This window comes from Stenella coeruleoalba, assembly GCF_951394435.1.
Source record: "Stenella coeruleoalba genome assembly, chromosome: 3".
Taxonomy (NCBI): domain Eukaryota; kingdom Metazoa; phylum Chordata; class Mammalia; order Artiodactyla; family Delphinidae; genus Stenella; species Stenella coeruleoalba.
In genome coordinates this window covers 48,636,950-48,656,002 of record NC_137148.1, presented here as the reverse complement: position 1 = coordinate 48,656,002, position 19,053 = coordinate 48,636,950, and the positions used below count along the sequence as shown (strand labels likewise).

Below are 19,053 nucleotides of genomic sequence, written 5' to 3'. Positions count from 1 at the left end.
TTGATAGTGATGTTATAGGCCATCCATTTGTGGGAAAAACTAGAGCTAGCTTTTCTTCTTTTATATACTAGCCAAATTTTTTTTCTTATAGTATAGCTGAATTCTGTCCTCTGCAATAGTAAGCCTTGTTCCTTCCTTTGTTTGGTTCTCGTCTTTGTGCCCCAATGAGAGTCTCACTTTTTGGCTAGGCCTTGTTTTCTTTCACACGCCATGGCTGCCCAGAATAACTTCCAAATGAATTTATATCGTATTCCTCTTAACCTCTTTCAGAATCATCGCAAAAACCCACCACAGTCTGCAAAAGCTTATTGCATTAATGTTCTCTCAGTGTTTCCTGTCATCAGCCAAATGGGACTTGCTCACACATTTCTATCACAGTCTCTTTAAGGCCAGGATTTCATTCTGTTTTCTTGCTTTTGTCCACTGTGTTTTAGCAGCTCAAAAGAGCATGCATCCCTGGCACCCCATGAATAAATGAAATCGCACACTGTAATAATGACAATGGGGCATGCACTCCTCCACCTGCCTACAGAGCGAACTGCTCTTTTGACTGTTTTGCAAAATCATAACGACTCACTGGAGGTTTCTTCCCACCTACCTGATTCCAAGCCCAGTGAATTATAAACATATTTTATTTAACAAATTCACTTTTATTACTATAGTCATCTCCTATCACAATAGTTAAGGTTCTGTTTGCAGGTTCATATCTTGGCCATAAAATTTTGCTTCAGGCAGATACTTTGGTCTAATGACTCTTGGTACAAAATGTCATTATTAGAATCTTTTTCTTTTAACATCAAAGAAAGTACAAAAATGCTTTGACTTAAAAAAGAAAAAAACCTTTTCAAACTCTGTTATGTTGCCTGGTGCCTTTCCAAGATGCTCTCTGGACTACCTTCCCTCAAACATGGATTCTAACAGGAGTGCTCGAAGCCTGAAACTGACTCTGGCGCTTACAGATGCATTTTAAGTTTGCTTCTGGTGGACAAATCTTTTATATTATTTATTATTTTGAGTTTGCTTCTGGTGGACAAGTCTTTAGAAAAAATAAAAATGATTGCCTATTTTGACTAAATATGAGTTATTCTTAAATGCTCACAATGGGACCTATCTTCTGCAAAAACAGGAGCCCTTGTCACTTAGAAGTTCTTATAACACTTACAAAAGGGCTTGGGAGGCATGTTCAATAATGGTTTCTTTTCAATGCCAGTTATTTAGTTAAAAGGGAGAATAACTGTAAAAGGGTTAGAAGATTTATTTTCTTTTGAAATCTATGGTTTCTTTAAAGTTCAGGGATAAACGTGCAGTGGCCTGTGCTTTATCTGCATCCTTCTAAACAACTGATGAACCTGTTCCAGAAGAAATTCAATTTCCCCCTGAAGGAGTGTAAGTGAAGAGAGGCCCACTCAAATTCAGAGACAGATTGTCTTGACAAGCTCTCCAACAGGGAATGAAGCCAGATGGGGATTGAAATAGCTTAGGGGCCACCAGTCCGTGCCCAGCGAATTGTGTTAGCTGTACTCAGGATACAAGGAGGAGAGAAATTGTGACAAAGGGAGAGGTGCCCTTAAAAGACTCAGGGTCCTACATCATTGTAATGATGTCATTGCATGAATAATCCCAGAACTCAAATAAGAGAATTTAATATCTGGTATTCTCTTTTCAGCTGACTGGGGGAGAGTGGAGATGAGGTCAGTTACTTTTTTGTTGCCAATTAATATTGTATTTCTATACTTTGGGTTAAAATAATTATGGAAGTAGAAGAGTACTGAATTGTTGGCAAAGACACCAAAGGTTAAACACACCAGTGGTTGCAGGTTTTCATCAATACATTTTTCTTTCAGTGGCCCTACAGAATTCAGGTGTGGGGCAATGCCCATTTGAACAAACTGTTCAGATGATTCTGATGCCTTCAAGTTTGAGAATACCTGGCTCAGGGAATTGTGTCAGTTCCCACCTCTCACCTGGTGCTTTGACTCTCATTTCATTCTGGTCTCTGTTGCCTTTCCCTGGTGACTTGTTACCCTGAATTTTTCTTGGTGTCCAGACCCTTTGGACTGATGTCACCTTTAGATGGTCAACCTACAAAGAAGTCTGTAGGACTGATCTTTTCAGACCCACATGTGAAAATATATAGGAATATCTCTCTGCTGCCTGCCCCATGTGTCAGCCTGGCCCTCAAAACTCAGGTCCTCCTCCATTTTAGCAAGACCACCATCCACATCTCCAAGACTGATAAAGTCAGCATCAGCAGCTATAAAAGCAGGTTGATTTGTAATAGATAAAAGGTAACATGGGATCAAAGAGACCAGATTCAAATCCTGGCTTTACCATTTACTAAGTATGTGAACTCGTGAAGCAACTAGTAGATAACAATATTTACCTCCAGGTGTTATTGTAAGAGGAAATGAAACAATCTGTCAGAGCCATGGCATATTTTTATATTGTAAAATGGATAAAAGTGGGTTGACGTATTGTCCCCTCAGCCCTTAGGGTTCATGACTAGAGCAGCTGGTGCTTGAAACCAGTCGTTGCAGCCAAGCAGCCTCATCCATTTATACCAATGTGCTATAAAAATATTACCAATTTTGGGCTTCCCTGGTGGCGCAGTGGTTGAGAATCTGCCTGCCAATGCAGGGGACACGGGTTCGAGCCCTGGTCTGGGAAGATCCCACATGCCGCAGAGCAACTAGGCCCGTGAGCCACAATTACTGAGCCTGTGCATCTGGAGCCTGTGCTCTGCAACAAGAGAGGCCGCGACAGTGAGAGGCCCGTGCACCGCGATGAAGAGTGGCCCGCACTAGCCGCAACTAGAGAAACACAGAAACGAAGACCCAACACATCCAAAATTAAATAAATTAATTAATTAAAAAAAAATTACCAATTTCTGTGTAGCCCATGATGTGAAAATGATGAGAACCATAGTTCTACATAAGCAACTGTACAGCTTGTGGTGCCCAATAGGGCCTCAGTAAATGGTGGTAGTAGTTGTATCTCCCTATTGATTAGGGCCACCTTGAGGAATAGTGACAAGTAATGCAGTGCCTGCTTTGAAGACCTTAGTGGTCTCTAAGGAAAACCCAGAAGCCAGATTTAACTCTGCCAGAGGAAAGAAGGAACCCAGAGGCCTCATGACCTCAGCTATGCCACAAACTTGGGGTCAGTGTCAAAGGCTGTACTCATTACCATGCTATTGCTACCCACAGCTGTGGTTACCTTCCCCTCAGCTTGGTGGCTCCTCAGGAAGCAAGAGTTTCCAGAGCAAAGAGTTCTCTTCTCCTTTGCTCTGCTGTATGAGAGCCTAATGAGCTTCCTGGCCTGTCCCAGTATTTCTAGTATTGCTTGTAGATGCTCAACCTCTTATGGTCAAAGCTAGCTCTGTCCAGTAGAAACATATATAATCCTTGTATGTTTTATAACTTTTCCTTAATATTAATTAAGTGATATTTCTGGAATGAGTAAAGACAAGGCACACGATCATTAGGAAGACCAGAATTTGCTTTTGAGAACTGATTTTCTTTAGCATGAAGTATAAAAATCTCCTCTCAAGTAAGGTGATGACTGGGAGAGCATATATTTTATAATGTTAATTTTTTATTTACATTCACAATTTAAATAAGTAGGATCTTTGATACGATGCTAAGAGGGGAAAACCTCAGAGCTCCTTTGGAATGTGCATGGAGCTTGGGAGATGGGAAATAAATCATACTAGGAATAAGGTAGCTCGTTTTCATTTTGGAGATGGAAAAATTGAGCCTCAGTGTTCTAAGTAAATAGTTTAAGATCATGTAGCTAGTTAAGAGCAAAGCTGTTACTTAAGCCTGGTGCTGTCTAGCCTGGTTCTACCTAACTCTAATGCATGCCTTCAGTCTTCTATGCTGCCTTCTTAGAGATTGAAGTGGAAAGTAGAATGGACAGGGAGGAGTCTAACTGGGAGCAGGCATTCAAGCTGGAGGGAGCAACTTAGTTAAAGACTCAGGTAATGTGTAGGCAAAGTATTGGGGAATAGAATGTAGTTGCATCCCTGGGTGAAAGGGCTGGGCCAGGTCATGTAGGAAATGGAGGTATTTAGGGAGGGGTGCATGTCTCAGTTAAGCTATTGAAGCCTGTAATTAGGGGTTTTATTAAATTATAAAAGACTTTTATAATAGTATGGTAACCTCTTAAACATATTATGTTTCAGGTGTTAGCTTCAATCACTTGTTAAATTCTCGTATGTTGAATATTAAATAAATGGAAGATATAAATATTGGCTTTATTTGATTTTGTTACTTCATCTCATGTATGTAATAGCATAAATTAGATATCAAAGATCACTTACCTAGGCAAGGAAAGAGAGACAGATAGAAGAGAAATAACTTGGGGGATGCCCCCACCAACTATTTCCAATTTATCTGAATTAGATAAGTGGATAATAAAAATATACACAATAATGTGAGTGAATAATAACTAATACATGTGGCATACCCAGAGAATATTCTGTGGTTGTATTCCCATCACGATCTGAGCTGAAGTGAGAGCTCAAGTAACTGTCTTAGGCGCAGCAGGTCTGGGCCTGACAGGTGGACTAGAACAGATGAATTACTGGGCCACCTGAGACAGGTAAGGGATTAGCCCTGAGCTCGTGGATCTGTCATGACACAAATATGGCACCCAGTAGTTTACTCTCATCATACTTACTCTTGGTTTGAGATTCATAGAGTCGAGGCAAGATGCCATGTGAGACCTTCCAAAGGCAGTGAACACGAAATCAGAGCAAAACCTTTTCCATCACTCACTCACCAAAATGACCATCAGTTCTCCTGAAGGCTGATTTTTCTCCTGAGCAAGCCTCAAGTGGAATTTCCCAGTGTTGTTTTCACACTTCTAATTTAAATTGTAACACTTCTCCACTTATCTACTCTGCATGTTCCAGCAGAGGGTAGCATCATGGTTGTCTGGGGACGGTGGTATTAAAATGTCACTTAGAAAAGGAGCACTGGTTTCAGGAGTAAAATAAACAAGAAGCCCCAGAAAGTAGACAAGGGAAAGACCATGAAGTTGAACAGGAGCACGGTCTAGTAGGCAGTCCCAGACTTGGGCTCTTTCTGAGCTCTGCAGTATTGCTTGTGAGCTTCTCACTGGTGTTTCCCTGATTGGGCTCCTCTGATGGAACATTATTGTGGCTCCAAGGTGAAAATGCTGTGAAGAGCCGAACTGTTAAAGACACTCAAATAGTAGCTGCTGTTGATGCCCTGCTCATACTGCTTTGGCCTTCACTGTTCCCTTACATGACCATGGTTTTCTATCAGCAGCTCCTGCAGCTCTCTGCCAAGAGCACTGTCAGGATGGGAGCATGCTCAGTTCATCCAGAGCAGGCCAGAAGGTAACGCCCCGGAAGCAGCCCTCGCCAATGACGGGGGAGATTTCGTAGGTAAGTACTCCAATCTCCTTACCCTCTGATAGGACAACTCTGAGGCACGTTCTCTAGTCTCGCAGAGCTCCCCAGTGGGGCTGAGCCCTGTTGCTCACAATGATAATCTGCTCATGGACACACCTGCCTTGGCTTTCTTCCCTTTCCTGTCTCACTTCCACCCTTACTGGTGCTTCCTGGATCACCTCAGGTGAAGCACGTGCACCTAAATCCTTGTCTCAGAGTGTGATTCTGGGAGAATCTAACCTAAAACACTAGGTTAGTTGGGAGACAGGAAGTATTAAAGAACAAAACTCCAACTTATTAACTCACAGCATTTTAGAGATGGAAGTTTTAGAGTTTTCTGGCTTAGGAAGAAAAGTGATTCATCAAAGACCATGTATTTTTCTCAGGTCCCTGACTTTGGCTAATACTACCACCATTGTTTTAGTTACTCTGGCCAGAAACCCGGAATATGAATCTTGAGCACATTGACAAAATTACTGATGGTGGACTAGAGTCATCCCTGTGGCAGGGTCCTCAAGAAACTGACTCTCATTTCCTACAACCTAGACCTGAGGTCCACATGAGTTTTCAGCTTTTCCTTAGGTTCTCTGAGATACCCATATCCTTTCATTATTGTGTTTGTTTGTTTTTGTTTGCGTTTTTGTCTTTTGCCAGCCAGAGTCAGTTTCTGTGGCTTACAAAGATCCAATACATCCTCCTCTTCATACCATGAGTCCAATTGCCAAGTCTTTTTGATTCTTTCTTCAAAATGCCTTGGATCTATTTATTCCTTACCATATCCTAATGCAGATGCTGGCTTTTGTCTTAATGCATGCTTTTCTTGAGCCTCCTGCCATCATCCCAGACTCACCCCTCAAATCCACTGGGGCCAACAGTCCTGAACCAGGTCCTGGCTCCCACACTCCTGCACCCCTGGGTTTGTTTTAAATCTTTTAGAGGTCTTGGCAAGGCTAGATCTGGTCCTCACTTCTCTTGTTTCCAAAATAAGGAGTTTCACCTAAATTATTGATTCCCAATCAGGGGCCATTTATTATATTTCAAAAACATAAGCTGTATTATTCTTTGGGGAACATAGGCTTACTAAAGCATGCAGTTGATTTATTTTGATATTTATTGTTGATTATATCACCTTGATGCAAATAAACTGGTCAGCTCATGTTTATCAGAAGCCCTAACAGACAACTCCGTGTTACTGGCAAGTGAAAATGGGGAAATAAGTGAATTTTACTAAATGAATACACATTGTTTCAAATCATGGGCTCCATGTTAGCTGGCAGTGGGGGGCTGAGAGGGCAGGTAAGGAGGGAGTGGATGTGTCAAGGAACTGGCTAAAATAGGGGACTTGGGGCTTGGAAGTCCAGAAATTCCTTGATACTAGACCTATAAGGTCCTTTTCAGCTGTGTGACTCCTCATTATTCAAATTTTTATGACCTTGTATAACTTCCAGGTTGGTCACACAAAAAGTTTCTCTGACCTTCATTGTCCTCTGCTGTTCTGTTGGTCCAGCCTTAGGGTAACCCGCATCTTTAACTTTCCCACAGTCACCTGTCCTATGTTCATCATGCTCACTCCTGCCTCAGTTGGAATGTCATCCCCACTGTTCCTTGCCCTGAAAAGTCTGTCCATCTTTTAAGACCCAAGTCAAGTCCAACTTCTTCTTGGAGGTCTTCTGTGGATGCTCCGGCCCTCTTTGAGCTTCTCTGTTGGGACCCTGCAACCTATGAGTATCCATGCCACACAGTTTAACACTGAATTTCGCCCTATTTTGCTTGATTTCCTTCATCACAAGCATATTGATCTTGTATCCTCAATTAGACGTTAAGCTTTTGAGGGCAGGGATCCTGCCTTATTCTTCCAGATCTTCCATAGCACCAGGTATTGAAAGATGATCTATAAATTGGTGGAATGTCAGGATCAGGGATGTGCAAGGCTTGATGAAGTCACACAGAGTTAGTGACAGTACTGAGACTGGAAGGTAGGTTTTCTGACTTTGTACAGTTTTCCTTCTGCTGTACCTCAGTATTCTTTGTAACTTATGACTGGTTAAACAGTTTTAGGTCACCCTCTGGAAATCACAGATGATCAGAATCTGGAATATGTCCATAGTCTAATAGTTCCAAGCAGTGTCTGCAGCATAACATACGTGCAAGTTATATAAGTGCAGACAATAGGTAACCAGAATTCTCAAGGAGCTGTTAAATGGGAGCTCCTAAACAGGGTGGGAGAAGAAATGCCTTAAGGATGCCTAAGGGCAGGACCCCATGCAGAACAGAACAGATGTGAGCTCCTGAGACATCTGAGGAACAGGCAGGCACAGCTACCTGACTTGACTGCAGCTTTCATAAACGATGAGTAGCTCAATAAGGCAGGCAGGCTGGTTAGTGAGCGAAGAGATATGGTGCCTGATGTCATGCCCTTCAAGTTGTGGGATAGTTGAGATGTTATGTGCATAGTCTCGCTAAAGAATTATTGGTCACGTGTTGGCTTTCCAACTTCTCCCAAGTGACCTCTTCAAATGAGAGACATTGGTCTACACATTTTGTTTTGTATTGCTGCCAATGAGTGCAGTGGTCCACCCTACTGGCTGTAGGTAAGGGTGTTGCTGAGGCAGGCTTTCTATCTGTAGCTTTAACTGGGGGAACCAACTCTCTTTTGCGAGGAGGGGTAGGTAGGAGACCTCCTTCTCTCCTTGTTGTTGGGTGAAGCCTTTTTAAACCTCCTGAAGATCTGGGCCAGAAGAACTGTGCTGAAGAGGGAGAAGCCGTTGTGTGGGGCTGACTAATATATAGTCTTTTAGAGAGCAAAGTAATGCCCAAGGTCCTTGTCAATAGGATTTGGGAAGAGATTTGAGCTCTGCTGAGTCCCCTGTTGACCTCTAAGAGATAACTGAGCTTCAGGGGCCAGGGCCACCTCTACACAATGACTCTGCACAATAATAAAATTAGCTGCCACTGAGTGAGTGCCTGCCATGTGCCAACTTGCTAGGTATACTTTATCTAATTTACCTTATTCAATCTTTACAAAATCCTGCAGAGTGTGCATTAGTGCTCCCATTTTATAGATGCAGAAACTGAGAGTCAGTAACTTGCTCAAGACTGCACATTGGCTGGGACTCAAACACAGGTTACCAAAATCAGTAGCTCTACCAGAACTTTACTATAAAAGTTGCCCCCCAGGACAATTTCAAGGTAATTTCTCTGTATATAAATCTATTGAATTAAACAAACAAATTTTGAAGCAAAAATAACACAGAATTAGTGGGAGGAAAAAAAAAAGACCAGTTGTAACCCAGCTGAATACAAACTCTTCTCACTGCCCAGCGCAGTTTCATGAGAAAAGGCCTGGGGCTGGGCATGCTGGAAGGTGGTAAGTGCTATGGAGAAAACTAAAGCAGAGCAGGAGGATAGAGAATGTCAGGGTTGGTGTGGGATGATGGCAGTTTTACAGAGGTGATCCAGGAAAGGCTCCAGGAGAGGATGACATTAAAACAAGACCCTTTGGAAGGAGGTGAGGGCAATAACCATGTTGATATCTGGGAAGAGTGCTCCAGGCAGGGGAACAGCAAGAGCAAAGGCTCTGAGGCAGGAGTGTGCCAGGCATATTCCAGGAATAGCAAAGAAGACAGAGAAGCTAGAATGCAGCCATCCAAGTGGAGAGTAGTAGGAGGTAAGGTCAAGAGGTATTGGAGGACCACATTGTGTTAGGCTTTGTGGTTTTTGCAAAGAACATAGATCCTTCTCTTTTCTCTGGAAAATATAAGGCAAGTCTTCTGGTCATCTGGAATTTGCTTGGTCCTCCTTCCCCTGGTGTGTCAAGATGTCGTGAAGTACACTGAGGAAACTACTGACCTTGGCCACACCTGGCCAAGTAAGCAGGTTTTTGTAGTTGTTGTTGTTAGAGTCTAAGACCGGGTCTCCCAGAAAAAGACCCTGACTCAAATATTTGAGTACGGGTAATTTACTGGAGAGGTGAAGGAGGAACCAGTAGGAGAGTGGGGAAGGAAATTGGGAGGGGAAAGCAGCCAGTGAAAGGTATATTACCAAACCAGTTACCATCCAGGGAAGCAGAAACCTAACCCTGGGAGCCAACGTAGAACATCTGCCTCGGAGTTATCCCACCCAAGGAGTGAGGAAGTTGGGGTATTTATACACCGATCCTTGCTAGTCAGTGGTTAACACTGCTTCTGAGGGTCCTTAATTCCCCAGCATTTCCAGTCTGCTACATCAGTGGACAACGTGGCTCAGTGCCATTGTGCCAGGGAAACCCTCAGGCAAAGAGATGCCAGTCCTGGTAGCTGAAAGTCAGTTTCATGCCCTAAATTGGTAAGGGTGGGACTATGGACAAGCAAGCACCAACAGAGTTGCTGGCCTCTCTTAAGAATTTTGAATCTTACCTCTATGTCACTTACTAGGAGGGGAGGAATAGAACTTCCGCCCTGCACTGCCCCGCCCCAGCTACAATAACAAAACTTTGGCTGGAATTCTCAGAGGCAATAAATGAAAACTTGGGATCAACATATAGATCACCCTCAGCCCCCTTTGTTTCTTTTAGCAAAAAATAGCTAATCTATAAAACACACATCGATTTCAAACACCAGTCTTTTAAAAGGAAAGAGAGAGAACATTTATTGCTAATTACTATTGTCAGAGTGAAGATTATTTCTTGGCAAACAGTACAGGGAGCTTTTGCAAAGATGCTCATTAATATCATCCGCAATTCATGGAAACCTATTCTGACATATGAGCAACCTGTGACAGTATTCATACTGTCAGGGATACTGACTACAAGAATTGGGGGAGGGAGTATTTCTTCCTACCAGGAACTCTAACCTGCTCACCTCAGCCCAGGTTGCTCCCTCTGTAATGAGATGCTCATTGTAGCACAATAAGAAGAGGGATCAGTAAAATCTCCCTCCTCCAGCAAGCCTGACATGCCAAACATTGTGTCCTGGGGGAAGTTATATGGCCTCTGGGAGAGCTGGGTAGACTTTGTCCCAGTCAGTTGCTGGTATTCTGGTAGCTTGGGATAGTTTTGTAGAGCCAGTGCACTAAAAATGGTTTCCACATTTTTTTAATAGTTGAAAAAAACATCAAAAGAATAATAACTCAGGACACCTGAAAACTCTCTGATAACCAAATTTCAGGACTCATAAATACATTTTTACTGTAACCCAGCTATGCTCGTTTGCTTTCGTCTTGCCTGTGGCTGCTTTTGCTCTATGATGGCAGAGTTGAGAAGTTGTGACAGAGACCACATGGCCCACAAAGCCTAAAATATTTACTATCTGGCTTTTTACAGAAAAGTTTGCTGACCCTTGCAATAAAGAATGGTTTTGGTGAGAGTCTGCTCCCCTGACTAAAACCTAGTGCTGAGATGAGATACCTGTTCAAAGCCAACAACCACAGGTGGGTAAATCCACTCCCAAGGATTATTGATGTGCAACTGAACGCAGACCAGATCTTGGTCCTGAAACTGACCCATACTTGCGGCTAATTGGAAAGAGTTTTATACTTGTCATCTTCATCCCTGTGGTTCTTAAGCTGAGAGACTTCTCCTGAAGTAAACAGAAGCAGAGGGAGAGGGAGGCCTGGGTAGACAGGTGCTTGCTGAGGACAGTTTGTAGGACTTAACATAGTCATATCTTCTGATATTCCTACTTCTTCTGAAGCTACCACATTGAATATGTGAGATTATTGGAATTCAGCTTTTCACCAGTCCTATAACTCATCATTCAATAATGCCAGTTTTGTCAAAATCAAAATAAAAAGCCTGGTGAAATCAAAAGCCTGATGAAGACATTGCTAGAATATTCTAGGATGTTGTAGAGCTGTAGAGGAGGACCTCTCAGTAGCATGAGCATATGTATACTGGAGTCTCTAAATTTAATTCCAGCTCAGCTATTTGCAAGTTATGCAACTCTGGGCATGTTACACAATCTCCCTATTCTCTGATTCCCCATTTATAAAGTGAAAATAGTAATAGTGTCCGCCTCCTAGGGACTCTTTGGGGATTAGTGACATGTACGCCCAAAGCAGCCTAGCAAGGTGTCTGGCACGTAGAAACAGCTCAAAAAATATTAGCTATTGTTATGGTTTACAAACTGGAATTTGGGAACTTTCAGTTGGCATATTATTTGTGCAAATGATATTAATGAAAAAGTACTTCACCAGTGCTTCCTGACTCACCCAAATGACATTATGTGTCCTAAAAGGCTAAGTGTCCCTTCTTTATGCTCCTCGTAATTCCTGCACATATATCTCGATACTTAATACAAAGTTCATGGAATTGATCTGATAAGAATTGAATTGTAGAGCTTTTGGACCAGAGTGAATTTTAGTCTTATCTTATACCCAGGTTCTGACACAAAAATCTGAGTGTACTAAACGTTGAATTAAAACTGACATGATAATATATTGCTACATGTCACAGAAATCAAAGCTTCTAACATTTCTGCTAGCCATAACACCCACATATAAAACTCTTGCCAAGAGGGTCAACATTTAATTTGTACAAATATTTATTGAGCATCTACTACATACCAAATACTGCAGTAGTGCCTGAATACAAAGATGAATAAGGCACAGTCCTTGAACTCAAGGAACTCACAGTCTAATGAACAATTAGCAAAACACAGGAAATATCTGTGGATGAGTTCATATACCATGTTCCTGCTCTGGTCTGGCCAGACTGTGGAAGACTACGGATATATGGGTGTAAGGTGTTGGGTAAGTTAGAAGGGCCACCTTGGAAAAGCAGGCTTTTCACAACCCATTAGAATGGAGTTCAGGCTCTGTTGTAACATGTCAGCTGGTATGAAGAAACTTGATCATTTACAGATCAATAATTCCTATGTTTCTGGTGCTATGGCTCTCTCAGCAGTCAGGCAGGGTGTCTTGGGGCTGGGTGGCACTTGCAGGGATTCTCAGCTTTAGCCATGGATGCTGGGTGGGAGTTGCCTCTGAGCATCCTGTCTCAGTAACCAGTAAGTATAGTTTTCACAGTACTTCTTTCAAGCTCCACCCCTGCTGTCTCACTGGTGTCACAGTGGTGTTGCTGGGCTGTGTGGTCCACATGCAGTGTGGCTCCATCATGAACCTCTCTGTAAGGCAGCACAAGGACCCAGCAGTCCGCAAGACCTGGAGTCTAGCTCAAGGAAGCATAACGTTTGAATCGCTGGTCTGCAGGAAGTTGTTAATTGTATTATTCTCAACACGTTCTGACAATTGCACCAATTTGTTTGATAACTGGAAATCTAAGTTTAAGAAAAAAAAAGTGGGGGAGAGTAAAAAGAAGGCAAGCTTGTGTGTTTGATTAAACACAAGAGTTTATCCTCAAACCACTTATAAATCTGGTATTATAAACAATGTATAGATGTCTCCGTGACAAAGACAATGGTAAAATATGGAGATCAAGTCAAAGCATTCTGTATAGGGAGTTATCATTTGTGAGTGTGTGTGTGTGTGTGTGTGTGTGTGTGTGTGTCTGTGTGTGTGTGTGTGTGTGTGTGTGTGTGAGAGAGAGAGAGAGAGAGAGAGAGAGAGAGAGAGAGAGAGAGATCAACACTGATATTGATCAGAACACTGAGAAAAAGCCAGCCTCTCCTAAAGAAATATTCCCTTATAGCAAAGCAAGCATATACATTCCAAAGACAAAGATAAAGGCATGCATGGGGCCTGTGGAATTTCTAAGGGCTTGGCTCCTGTTTTTAGATGTGCAGACCATCTATTTGGAGCTCCAGGTGGCCCAGCTCTAATGTCAAGTCCAAGCCACGGGCATCAGCATGAGATGCACCCATGTACCATCACCTGTCAGGTGTTGGAGGTAATGTGCATGAGAGGTTGAGAGCAGGAAAGGTGGAAAGCGTTATGGATAACCCCCAATAGCAGCTAAACAAATCTAGGCAGAACCTTGTCTGTAATGGAATTAATGAACAACAGTTTACTTAAAATGACGTCAAATATTTAGGGACACATTTCGTGTTCTACAGATGTTACCTAAGTATAAACATAATGCAAGAATAATACTTAGGGGACTCAAAACATCACAAATTGCTTGATGAAAAGTGGTAGAATAGTCTGTTATTATTGTTTGCTTCTTGGCAGAGTTCTTCTTTTGTTAAACATTAGAATAAAGTGACATCACTTTGTCACTTGGCAAATGGTCCTCTGCCTTCTAAGCTGTCCAGAAGATGGTCTAGGTGATAAAGTGCAGCACCAGCTTGATCTTGCTTTTGCTAGCCGTTTCTATCCCGCACTACTGCTATCATTCAGCACCTGTCTGGTCGGCAACCTCACCATGTGTCATTGCTCAGTGTCTCATACCCCAGATCCCATGCATCACAGTCAAGCCACACAGCTCTGAAGGTAAATTACCCACCTTCTTAATGTCAGCTGCTTCAGTGGCTTTGCCTCGCCATCCACACTCTGCAAATTTGGTTCTAGCATTAAATGAAAACTCCAGATCCTGGGTTTTTGCAACAAAATTCAAATTTTTTTCTGCAGAGCACACTTCTCTTTTTCTCTAATCTCAGATTAAAAGCACATAAAATGTGAGGAGCAGGCAGAGTTAAGCATCCCCTTGTTGACCAAAAAAATCAAAAGAAAGGGACTGTGCACGGACATGAGTTTACAATTGGCCAGAACTCCCAAGATTCTGCTGGTTGGACCTTGTACTGCTTCCTTCCCTTTGCATGGATGGAAACATGGGTTTTCCAGCAGACGAGTGTTTTCAATTGGTTGAGGTGGTAGTGGCCCTGCATCTTAGGTATATAGTTTCAAACAGTTGACCTCTTCTAAGAAGTAGATTTTTTGTTGATTTATTTCATTACATTTTTTTCATTAATCTACTAATTTTTTTTCCCCTATGGTGAATACACAAGCTAGTAAATCCTGAATAAGAACCAAGAGTTGACTACACTCTAGAGGCCAGGAAAGGTAGTACTCACCTGAGGAAGGGGAAGAAGCAATGATCCCTGAAAGATGAAGCTGCCCAGATCTGTGGAAGTTCTACCCATTTCCTCATAGAAGGAAATGGTACCTGTACATTTAGGTGCAGAATCGTCATATCTGATGTGTGCCTTTCAGTTCTGGGTGTCTATGAGTAACTTCTGAATAGGGATGTGTAGTTTATTGGTGTTAATAGATATTTAAACTGTGCTGATATATAGAAGTAAGATGTGATTTTATTATAGTCTGTTTCAGAATTTTACAAGGTCCAGAGTGGAGTGCTAATATAAATGTAACCAACATAGTATATTCATTAACAGTACCCATAACCAGGACCTAGTGATTTACCTCTTTGCATTTCATTAGGAGAGGCATGTTGGGAGTGGCGGTGGTGGTGTGTTAGTTTGTTTGGCTGACGTAACAAAATAACATAGACTGAGTGGTTTACACAATAGAAATTAATTTTCTCCTAATTTTGGAGGCTGGAAATCTAGATCAGGGTTTGGTTTCTTCTGAGGCATATCTCTTTGGCTTACAGATGGCCACCTTCTCACTGTGTCCTCACATGGTCTTTCCTCTGGTGTCTCTCTGTGACCGAACTTCCTCTTCTTATAAAGACATCAGTCAGATTGGATTAGAGCCCACCCTAATGGTTTCATTTTATCTTAACTACCTCTTCAAAGGCCCTAGTCCCAAATACAATCACATTCTGAGGTACTAGGGGTTAAGGCTTCAACATATGTGAATTTTGGGGAATATAGTTCAGCCCATAGCAAGGGGATATAGGGAAGGCTGTAGGATAGATATTTTTAAAAGTTAAAATTTGTATAGGATTTGGTAGTTTCAAATGCTTCATGTAAAACTTAATTTCTAGGATTCCAGGGACTATATTTTAATGATTTCTGGATCATGTCAAAACACTTCAGAAGTTTTTTTTTTTTTTTTTTTTTTTGCCAGAGATGAGAATTAACAAAAAAGATAAAAAGGAATTTATATTTTCACTTTATGGACATAAACAGCATAAAGTTTTACTCCACATGTTGAACTGTGTAAGAAACATATCTCTAGGTCTTTAGTTTCTAATTCTGAATCTGAGCTCTCATCTTACTCATCTGGCATTAAAATTCCACCCCAGTTGGAGTTCCTTCCTTGCTCTACAGTGGCCATTCAAGATCCCATAGGCCTCAGGCAGAGCAGAACTTCAGGAAGGATTTCTGACCCTAGGTCTACACTGGCTACCTAAGCACTCCATGAATATTTGTTGTCTGGCTAATATGTTCCTTGCCCAAGCCTCATGGTCTCTTAGAAGCAAGTAGTGGCTGCAGCACCCCAGAGTGGCCTGGGAGGTCCAGACATCTCTAATTTTTTTCTAGCCTGGGTCATGTAGGGTGGCCAGAGCTTCACTCTCTGGGGGTAGCTGCAAAAATCTCTAGGATGTGCAGTCTCTCTGCTCAGCCCCTTTTCCTATGGACTGCACTCGCCTGGCAGTTGTGCAATGAGAATGTGAGGGGCGAGGAGGCAGCTGGCTGTGCAGTCTGAATTCTGCCATTCTAGGAAAATGCAGACACAATTTAGGGATGGCTGCCCAGACCTCAGTGTATTGTACCATATCATGTGTGTGCGGCACTGCTCCAGAACCATAGATTTAATTCCAAACTTGACAGTTGTGCCACAGTCTATGAAATATTTACATTGTTTTTCTAAATATATATTATTTACTTTACAGTCTATAAAATATTTATGTGGAAACATTTTCTAAAGATACTATATTCCAAATATTATTTCTACACCACTGAATATTGGACTGGGAGTCAGGAGACCTGGGTTCTGGTTCTGGCTTTTGGTTACTAGCCTGTGTGACTTTGGGTGGGTCAATTCACTTCTCTGATTTTCTCATGTATAAAGCAAGGGGAAGGAACTGTGAAATATCCAAGATCCTTTTCAGCTGTAACACTTTGTGGTTCATTTCCTCTAGGCAGGTACAGACAGGCAGCCCTCAGCCCATAGCGATCCCTGAGCATTCTGCCAGAGACACCCTTGTGACTTTTCATCATAGCACAGAAAGGAGTACCCTGTCAAATGGAAGAAGAGCATCCCAGTGTGGATGGGAGCAGAGTCTGATGTCTAAATTGCAACAAGAAAAAGAAGTCAGGAATGCAAATAGTCTTAGAGGCAAACAATGGCAAAGAATATAGGCTTTGGAGCAGGGCATATGTGGTGGTGAGCCCAGCTTTGGGGCTCTCTATTTTGTGATCTTGGGCAATTTGTTTCAATCTCTGAACCCCAGTCGTCTTATGTGTAAAGTAAGGAGATTAATACTAAGTACTCCCTGGTGTCGTTTTGAGGATTCCTTTAGTTGGAAATGTGAAGTGCATTTTATATTTGATATGGGATATAGTAAGGGTTCAGTAAACATTAACTATTAATCTTGTTATTGGTTTATCAAAAAGTCATCTATCAAGAGATTGCAAATCTCCTTCAAATATCTCCTCAATTATGCCTATCAAATTCTCCCCAAAGAAACCCTTCTGGATTCCCTCATATTTATAAATGGGTTCCTTTACCTGCTAATTTGTTGTCATACAAAATAGATCATAATTGTGAAGATAAAGGTAAGAATTTTGTGGAGTAGGCTATTAGTCCATATGATTTGAATATGATTTTATGATTAACCATTACATTAACTTGTTTACTTGCAAGCTCTGGGAAGATTTGAACCACACAGTGAATGAGGATGTCTTTTAATGTTAGGGCATCTTTTCCAGGTTTGCCTGGGACAGTCCTAATTTATGCTCCTTGTCCTTCAGTTATTATTTAAAGTGTAACTTTTTACTCTCAGAAGTATCCTGGTGTACACAATAATTTATAAAATTACGCTATTTAAGTTAATACTTGTTGGGTTGATTGGTTATTGCTATAAAAAGCTATTTGGGAATACTGTTTTCACAAAGAAGTCAAATTAGACATACATCATGTCAACTTCAGTCATTTTCTGGAGGATCTAATTCTTGAACATATGAGTGTGGCCTGCAAAGGGCTGGAAGCTACCAAAGATGGCTATTTAGGAGTTTCCACAGGGATAGATGTCTCAAGTATGTCCAAAGTCTTAAAATCAAGCTGGAACTATAATTTGAGGAAAAGGATTATGAAAACTCTTGATAATATTATTAAGATTTTAATTTTTCCTTCTCTCCTTCCTTCCTTCCCTCCTTCCCTCCTTCCTTCCTTCCTTCCCTCCCTCCCTCCCTCCCTCCTTCCCTTCCTCCCTCCCTCCTTCCCTCCCTCCCTCCCTCCCTCCTTCCCTCCCTCCCTCCCTCCTTCCCTCCCTCCCTCCCTCCTTCCTTCCTTCCTTCCTTCCTTCCTTCCTCCCTTCCTCCCTTCCTCCCTTCCTCCCTTCCTCCCTTCCCACTGTGCTATGCAGTGAGAACACAATGGGGAACAAGTTCAGTATGGTCCATTCTTGCCTCCAGGGGCTCACATATTACAGAAGGACACAGATGAAACAGAAGTTTCACCAAAAACTTTTTCAACAGAAAAAAATTAAGTATTGTGACAAGTTTAATAAAGGAAAAAAGAAAGAGCTAAGGTAGACCATAACGGAAGTGTGTGGGAGAAATCTGTTTTTAAATTGGATTGTTGGAGAAGGTCTCTTGAGGACATGGCATTAAACAAGTGCAAAAGAGTAAAAGAGAGAAGTGCTACAGTGTGTAGGAAAAACTACTGCATTTGAAGGCCCTGAATCAAGAAAGAATGGGGTATGTTTGGGTAACTAAGAGATCAGCGTGGCTAGAAATCGCTGAGCATGAGCAGAGCCTGACATGAGATGAGGTGGGAAAGATGGACAGTGACCAGGTCATGCAGGGCCCAAGAGTCTATATAAAGAAACTAAATTTTGTTCCAGGTGAAATAGAAAGCCATTAAGGAGTTTTAAGTGGGGGAATGGCATGATCCAATTTTTGCATAATGTTGATCTGATTTATGTTATAATTTACTTTCCTGCTGTGTGGAGAATGGATTGAGTAGAAGGAAGAACAAAAGTTGGCACTAGAGAGGGAGGTGTTGGAGTGGATCAGATGAGAGACGATGGTGGTCTGGCCTGGGATGGTGGTCGGTGGAGATGGACATGTTCATGACACATTTTTCAGGTTGGCTCTATAGGATTTGGTGGTAGGTTGGATACTGACAGTGTAGGAAGTAGAGAATCAAGAATGAATGCATGGGGCTTCCCTGGTGGCACAGTGGTTAAGAGTCCACCTGCAGATGCAGGGAACACAGGTTCGTGTCCCGGTCCGGGAAGATCCCACATGCCACGGAGCGGCTAGGCCCATGAGCCATGGCCGCTGAGCCTGCTTGTCCGGAGCCTGTGCTCCGCAACAGGAGAGGCCACAACACTGAGAGGCCCGCTTACCACAAAAAAAAAAAAAAAAAAAGAATGAATGCATGGTTTTTCCTCTAGGTGCTGAGTACTTACATGGGGAGGTGGAAAGGCAAGTTTGGGGGCTAGAAATAAAGATTTTTGTTTCAAAAATATTAAAATTGAGAGGTTTCTGATACATTCAAGTGAAGAGCATCAAATAGGCAGTTGGATAGGTAAATATGGGTCTCTGAGAAGTACGGGCTGCAGTTATAAATTTGGCACTCATTAGCATATCCATAGAATTAAACATTGGTAATGATGAGATCACGGG

General features: G+C 42.1%; 1 long non-coding RNA gene across 4 annotated transcripts in view; it reads left to right on the top strand.

Annotated features, from left to right (window-relative positions):
• LOC307185014 overlaps positions 1-19,053 on the top strand; it is a 224,145-nt gene that overhangs the window by 143,378 nt on the left and 61,714 nt on the right. For 3 of the 4 annotated variants that reach the window (XR_013827839.1, XR_013827840.1, XR_013827841.1), the window contains exons 3-4: positions 5,292-5,413; positions 10,719-10,825. This is a non-coding gene — a long non-coding RNA (uncharacterized lncRNA). The remainder of the gene's footprint in view (positions 1-5,291; positions 5,414-10,718; positions 10,826-19,053) is intronic. The other variant, XR_013827838.1, reaches the window with a different exon arrangement.